Source organism: Maniola hyperantus, chromosome 16 (genome assembly GCF_902806685.2).
Source record: "Maniola hyperantus chromosome 16, iAphHyp1.2, whole genome shotgun sequence".
NCBI classification, from domain to species: domain Eukaryota; kingdom Metazoa; phylum Arthropoda; class Insecta; order Lepidoptera; family Nymphalidae; genus Maniola; species Maniola hyperantus.
The window spans coordinates 48,042-54,058 of record NC_048551.1 but is presented as its reverse complement, the minus strand read 5'-3'; positions in this window follow the sequence as shown (position 1 = coordinate 54,058).

Sequence of the window (6,017 nt, the reverse complement as noted above, 5' to 3'; positions counted from 1 at the left end):
GACAGGTTTTTCAACACCGTATAACAATATACGGCAATCCAATTATTTTGTTTCAAATCGATTCACAAGGATACGTAGGTACTGTTCAAGTTAATTACGATTCCAATCAAGCCAAATGAATTTGCCACAGACGTTTTATGTTTATGTAGTTACCACATAGTAATGCTGACAGTGAAAACTGGTTATTGTAACTGTAAATGGGATTCTTTTGGCAGAGCAAGTCATCCGGAATTAAGTAAACTGAATGACATCCCAAGATAAAATGTGTGTGCAAAAATGAAAAAAAACCGGCCAAGTGCTAGTGAGGCTCGCGCAACAAGGGTTTTGTACTACTGTCGTATTTTTTTAACATTTTGCACTATAATTCAAAAACTATGATGCATAAAAATCTGTTTTAGAATGCACAGGTGAAGCCCTTTCATATGACACCCCACTTGATATAGTTATCTTACTTTGAAAATACTATTTATTAGTTTATGACCACAATTGAATTATTTTGTGTGATGTAACCACAAATTCACGGTTTTCAGATTTTTCCCCTAATACCAGCTATAAGATCCACCTTCCTGCCAAATTTCATGATTCTAGGTCAACGGGAAGTACCCTGTAGGTTTCTTGACAGACCGACAGACAGACAACAAAGTGATCCTATAATTTCCGTTTTTCCTTTTGAGGTACGGAACCCTAAAAACGACAAAATATTGTTTAAATAAATTACATAACATCGAAGTATTTGAGTCTACCTTTTAGAAATCTCTATGGCAATGATATTAAATAAGTAGGTTATTTTTTCGTTTCCTTTTATTATAGTTACTAGGTATGCACCTGTATTTTTAATCATTAAAGAGGCAATTTCATGTTTTTTTATCAAAGAATTTTTATGTACTACTTCGTAGTATTACCTATGTCGATGTTTTTTATTTAAAAATACGGCACTCTGAGGTATCGAATACGGCAACTCTATCAAACTTGATGGCGGGCAGCACTGCCGTCTGCCAGAGCAGAGTAAAACGTAGTGATTATATACTCTTTGGAGCAGAGACCATATGTTATTGGTCTGTGGCAGAGACAATTGGACTTGGAGCACCGACCAGTTTGGTTTGTGTGTGCGTGTGCACAGAGTACTTTGTGCGTGTGGTAGTGATTATAATTATATCAAAGAGTATTATAATTATTATATTCTCTTTGCGTGTGGTGCGTGCCACAGACTACAGTGTATATAGGGAGATAGACTGGTAAGTCGGGCCGTCAAGGCGCCCACTTGAAAAGCGCCATCTAGGAGACGGGTTTGGTACTAAATACAGCCAATACCCAGTATATATACCTACCTATATACATACTTTATAGTTTTTTAAATTAGGTAGGAATGTGGTGTTTGATTTGCGGGAGTTTTGAATGGATAATGGTACTTATCTCGGCAATACTGATAATTACCAATATCACAATGGCATTTAACTCCCGCCAATCAAATTTAATTCAAAAATTAAACACAACTTATTATAAGTTATTTAAACTTTTTCAATTTTTTTTTTTTATAATAAATATCAGCATCACATTTAAGTGGATCTCTTGAATCAAAAAAGTGAATTTTTCCATTTAAAATAAAATTAATATCTTTGCACCAGTTATTTATAAAAAAAATGACAGTTTCCTTGGTCAAAAAATTAATAATTTTGTCGCTATGTGAGCTACATGATATAAAGTTAAAATTTATATTTGATAATAGTATTAATTTTACGTACTCTTGTATTTTATTTTTATTACTTCTGTTTTTCAAAATTTCAATTACGTGATTTTCGATCTCAGCGAAGCAATCAAAAATGTTTCTCGTCGGATAACATAGCCATCCTTTGTCATTGTATTCGCTAATTTTAATATGTTTATGAAAAGCCTCCAGTTCCTTACTTTTAAACACTTCAATGCATTCAGGACAACTTTTGAAAACTTTTTTTTGCACTTTTGTCACAAGCCATCCACTGCAATATGCTACTGCCGCACACCTCTCTACATCTGTCGGAGATTTGCCTTCAATTAGTTTATTTGTATTTATATTTTCAATGTTCAAATCATTAAAATCTATTTCTATATTTTCTGTGTTTTCTTCGTTACTCTTTTCGCTACTTTTTATAAGATTTTTTAAATTGTTTAGGCAAAAGTCCCCATCTTTTTCACAATTTGCCCCGACAGAATGAGGAGATGTTAAATTATTTACCATTAACGTCTTATATGCTGCTTGAAACCCATATGCATTTGGCATATTGTTTGAATGGCCCTGTGCTCTTATTGCACCAAAAAAGTTTTCCAAGGGGTCCTGATTGAAATGTCGTAACAAAAGTGAAGTTACATTGAGGGACTTTAAATGATTGATTAATAACTGGAACCCTTCAATTGTTTTTATCCAGCTCGAAATTGATGGAACAGAGGCTTTTCTCCCATCCTTTGTAACAAAGACCATGGACTTCAATACTGGCAAACTTTTTCTCCATAACTGGTGATGAGGAGATTTGGGAGTTACAGCAGTTCTATAAATTTTACCGTTTCTTATTTTGCTGTAACTCCCATTTACAGAATCAAATAATTCGTCCATCAATATTAACAAATCGGCCGTGTCTTTATTTTCAGCTGGAAGTTGCCCACAATCTAAAAAGAAAAAAAGGACATGTTAAATACTCATAAAATAAATTATAATAAGTAAAAATTAAAATATTCTATTCTACTAATTAATAAGAATGGAACACAATACACAAATAAGCTGGATAGCCTAGTGGTTATGACGTCGTCTCCTACTCTGTAGTGACCCGGCGGTGGAGTGATCATGATGATCATGATGAAGTAGAAAACCTTGCAAAAAGAGTAAAATCCACCAACTTTGACAATGGTAAAGAGAGCAATGTACATCAGTATACAAATCAAGTAGGTACCTGCCATATATCCAAGAGCAACGCCGACTGTCCGACTGAATACCTGAGTGCAGTGTTTCACTTTCATTTTAGGTATTAGTTTGGGCACAACATGTTGCGCCGTTAATTTAGGCACCAAGCGGACACCTTTATAGCCTGGCTGCCTGTGGTACATTTCTTCTAAATGCTGCCATTTTGCAACTTTTTGCTTCCCATCTTGGGTAAACATTAAATTTTTGTTCAACAAATTATTTCTTATACCCTTCATCAGATGGGGTGCATCAAATAAAGGAAAAATCTTTTTTTATTTAATTCAAAAAACCCACCAGTCCATTCTTTGTTGTCTCTTAAATATTCTATTCTAGTCTCATTTAGTAAACTGTTTATAGCAGCTCGGTTTGATGCCCCCTGGTCACAAACAGTGGCCACAACTTTTAAACCTGTGGCTTCTACTTCTTTTATGACAGTTTTTATTTGTGCCTTTAAGCTGTCTGCTTTAGTAGAGCCTCTACAAAATGTGAAATAAACTGGTTGTTTGAATTTTTTTATGATACCTCTCACCATAAACACCAAAACATGGTCACAAATTTGCTTCTTTTTTTCCTCACCGTCATCCACCATACCAATAATTTCATCATTTTTTCTGCAGTAGGTTAAATTTGGTGAAATTGCCATTTCATCAAAGATGATCGTACAAAACTTATGGTTGTCATTTAACTTTGTTACAGGTTTCTTTAATTCTTCAAATAATTCCACGGTTTTACCTGGCTTGAGGTTTATTTTTTGTAATAAAGTAGAAAGTGTTTTTCTCTTAGGCAAAACACTAAAAGAACTTAGAAACCTATATGCCTTTGGACTGCGCTTGTACAATGCAAGGGAAAGAATTTTTTCTTTAATTGTGAAGCGTCTTCCTTTTGCTTTCTTTCCAAATTGAGTGACTTGCATAGCAAAAAAAGTTTTTGTCTCTTCACTCATATTTTCATCAAAAGCTCAAATGCTTCGGTCTTTTTAAGTTTAATAGCAGCCTTCTTCTTAAAGTAGTCTTTCTGTATTCGACATTTTTTTAATTGATGTCTCATATTTGAAATTTCTTTGCAGAGTTCCTTCTCTTGTTTGGTGAGAACCCACTTCTTAGCTGAAAGTAAAATGACGTCAAATATTAAAAATTGCTGTTCATTAAGTACCATCATGATTAATCATGGTTCGTCATTAAGTGCAATCGTATAACCATTATGTTAAAAAGCGGTGACAGCCTAGTAGCTATGACTTTTCGACAGGTTGGGGGTGCAATCAATTCTAACTTTGCAGAGTTATGTGCATTTTAAGAAATTAAATATCACTTGCTTTAATGGTGAACGAAAAAATATCTTAAGGAAACCTGCATGGCAGACGATGGCCTAAACTCATCTCACTCTTAGAGGAGACCTATGCTCAGTAATAAGCTGGCAATGAGTTGATCATGACTAAAGATATTATCAATGAGCAATAAATTCTTAGGGTTATCAAAATAGAGCCTTTTTACTGTTATTCTGCTGCTAGTCTTTCTGACCGTGTATAATATTGTTGTCTTGAAGTCATATTATACAGAGTTATTTAGACAACCTGGCATTTTTGGGGCAGAAAAAATATTGATCCCAACTTGATATGCCTGAGACTTTGTCCACATGAATTTGTTTTTAAAAGTGTCTGCTACAGACAGAGTATGAAGCATGGCATGATCACCACAGTAAGTTATAATATTTAACTAAGCCAAGTAAGTTATAAAAACTTTTTAGTTTAAAACTAAGGATTCTGATATACCTTTTAAATTGTCCTTTGAGTTTAACTTAATAGCAACTGCAGGTACTGCTTTACTTGATGTTGCAACAAGTCCTGCAAAATACCAAAAATAACACATGAGATAATAATACGATAATCTATACCAACCAATTTTAAAAAAATCTTTTACAAGTAGAAATCTACATTATTCCTGAGTAACATAAGCTATATTTTATTTTCAAAAAATTAGAGATCCACATGAAAACTGTAATAAGCTACCCATGCGAAGGTAAGGTCACTAGTTAATACTAAAGCTACCAACAATGGAAATGAAAAAATGATGTTTGATTTGAAAGGTATCAAACTTTCACATCAGTAGTTCATTTCAGTTATACTACACTATTCTATTAGTATCTAATTAAATTGAAATGATATGATCATGTAAATCAAAAACACTATTTGTTTGCATTTCCTATTGTATGGCATATACATATCTGCCATGTTAAAAAATAAACTTAAAGGCGATTTAAAATTATAGGGTACTAGCTTATGCTTTCGACTTCGTCCGCATGGACTACACAAATTTCAAACCCCTATTTCACCCCCTTAGGGATTTAAATTTTCAAAAATCCTTTCTTAGCGGATGCCTACATCATAATAGCTATCTGCATGCCAAATTTCAGCCTGATCCGTCCAGTAGTTGGAGCTGTGCGTTGATAGATCAGTCAGTCAGTCAGTCACCTTTTCCTTTTATATATTTAGATTTAAGATTTATAATTACCTGGTGCCATTTCCATTTCATTAGAATTTGATATGAAACTGGAGCTAGTATGCGGTTCAGAAACAATTATTGCTTCAGCAGCAGCCATATTCTCTAAAATAAAAATATCAATATCAAAACCATAATACATTGAGATATGAATTATTCACATTAGAGAGTAAGACTTGTCCATGTTTCTACATAAAAAGTTCTTGTAAATAATTAACTTGAAACCATAGCTGTCTGATATTCTGTGACAAGTTACATAATATCTAAAATATACCAATTAGCAAGTGAAAATATTTGCTAGTTACAAAGGTACTTTAAAAATGTCTAACCAACCTGCTAAACAGAGTGATGGGATGGCTAGGGAACACAACTTTGTTGGGTACAAATAAATGTCCTCAAAATGTCTACGACAGACCCTTCTGTTGCTGTAAATGTAATCTTTATCTAATTCCGCTACATGACCCCCAATCTTCTTCAGCCACACTTGAAACAAATCAATGTGCTGATTTGGGTTGGGGAAACGGTGCAGTGAGATACCTGGAAATACATAATGAAGTAAAGATATTAAACATCAAGCTTATCTAATTATA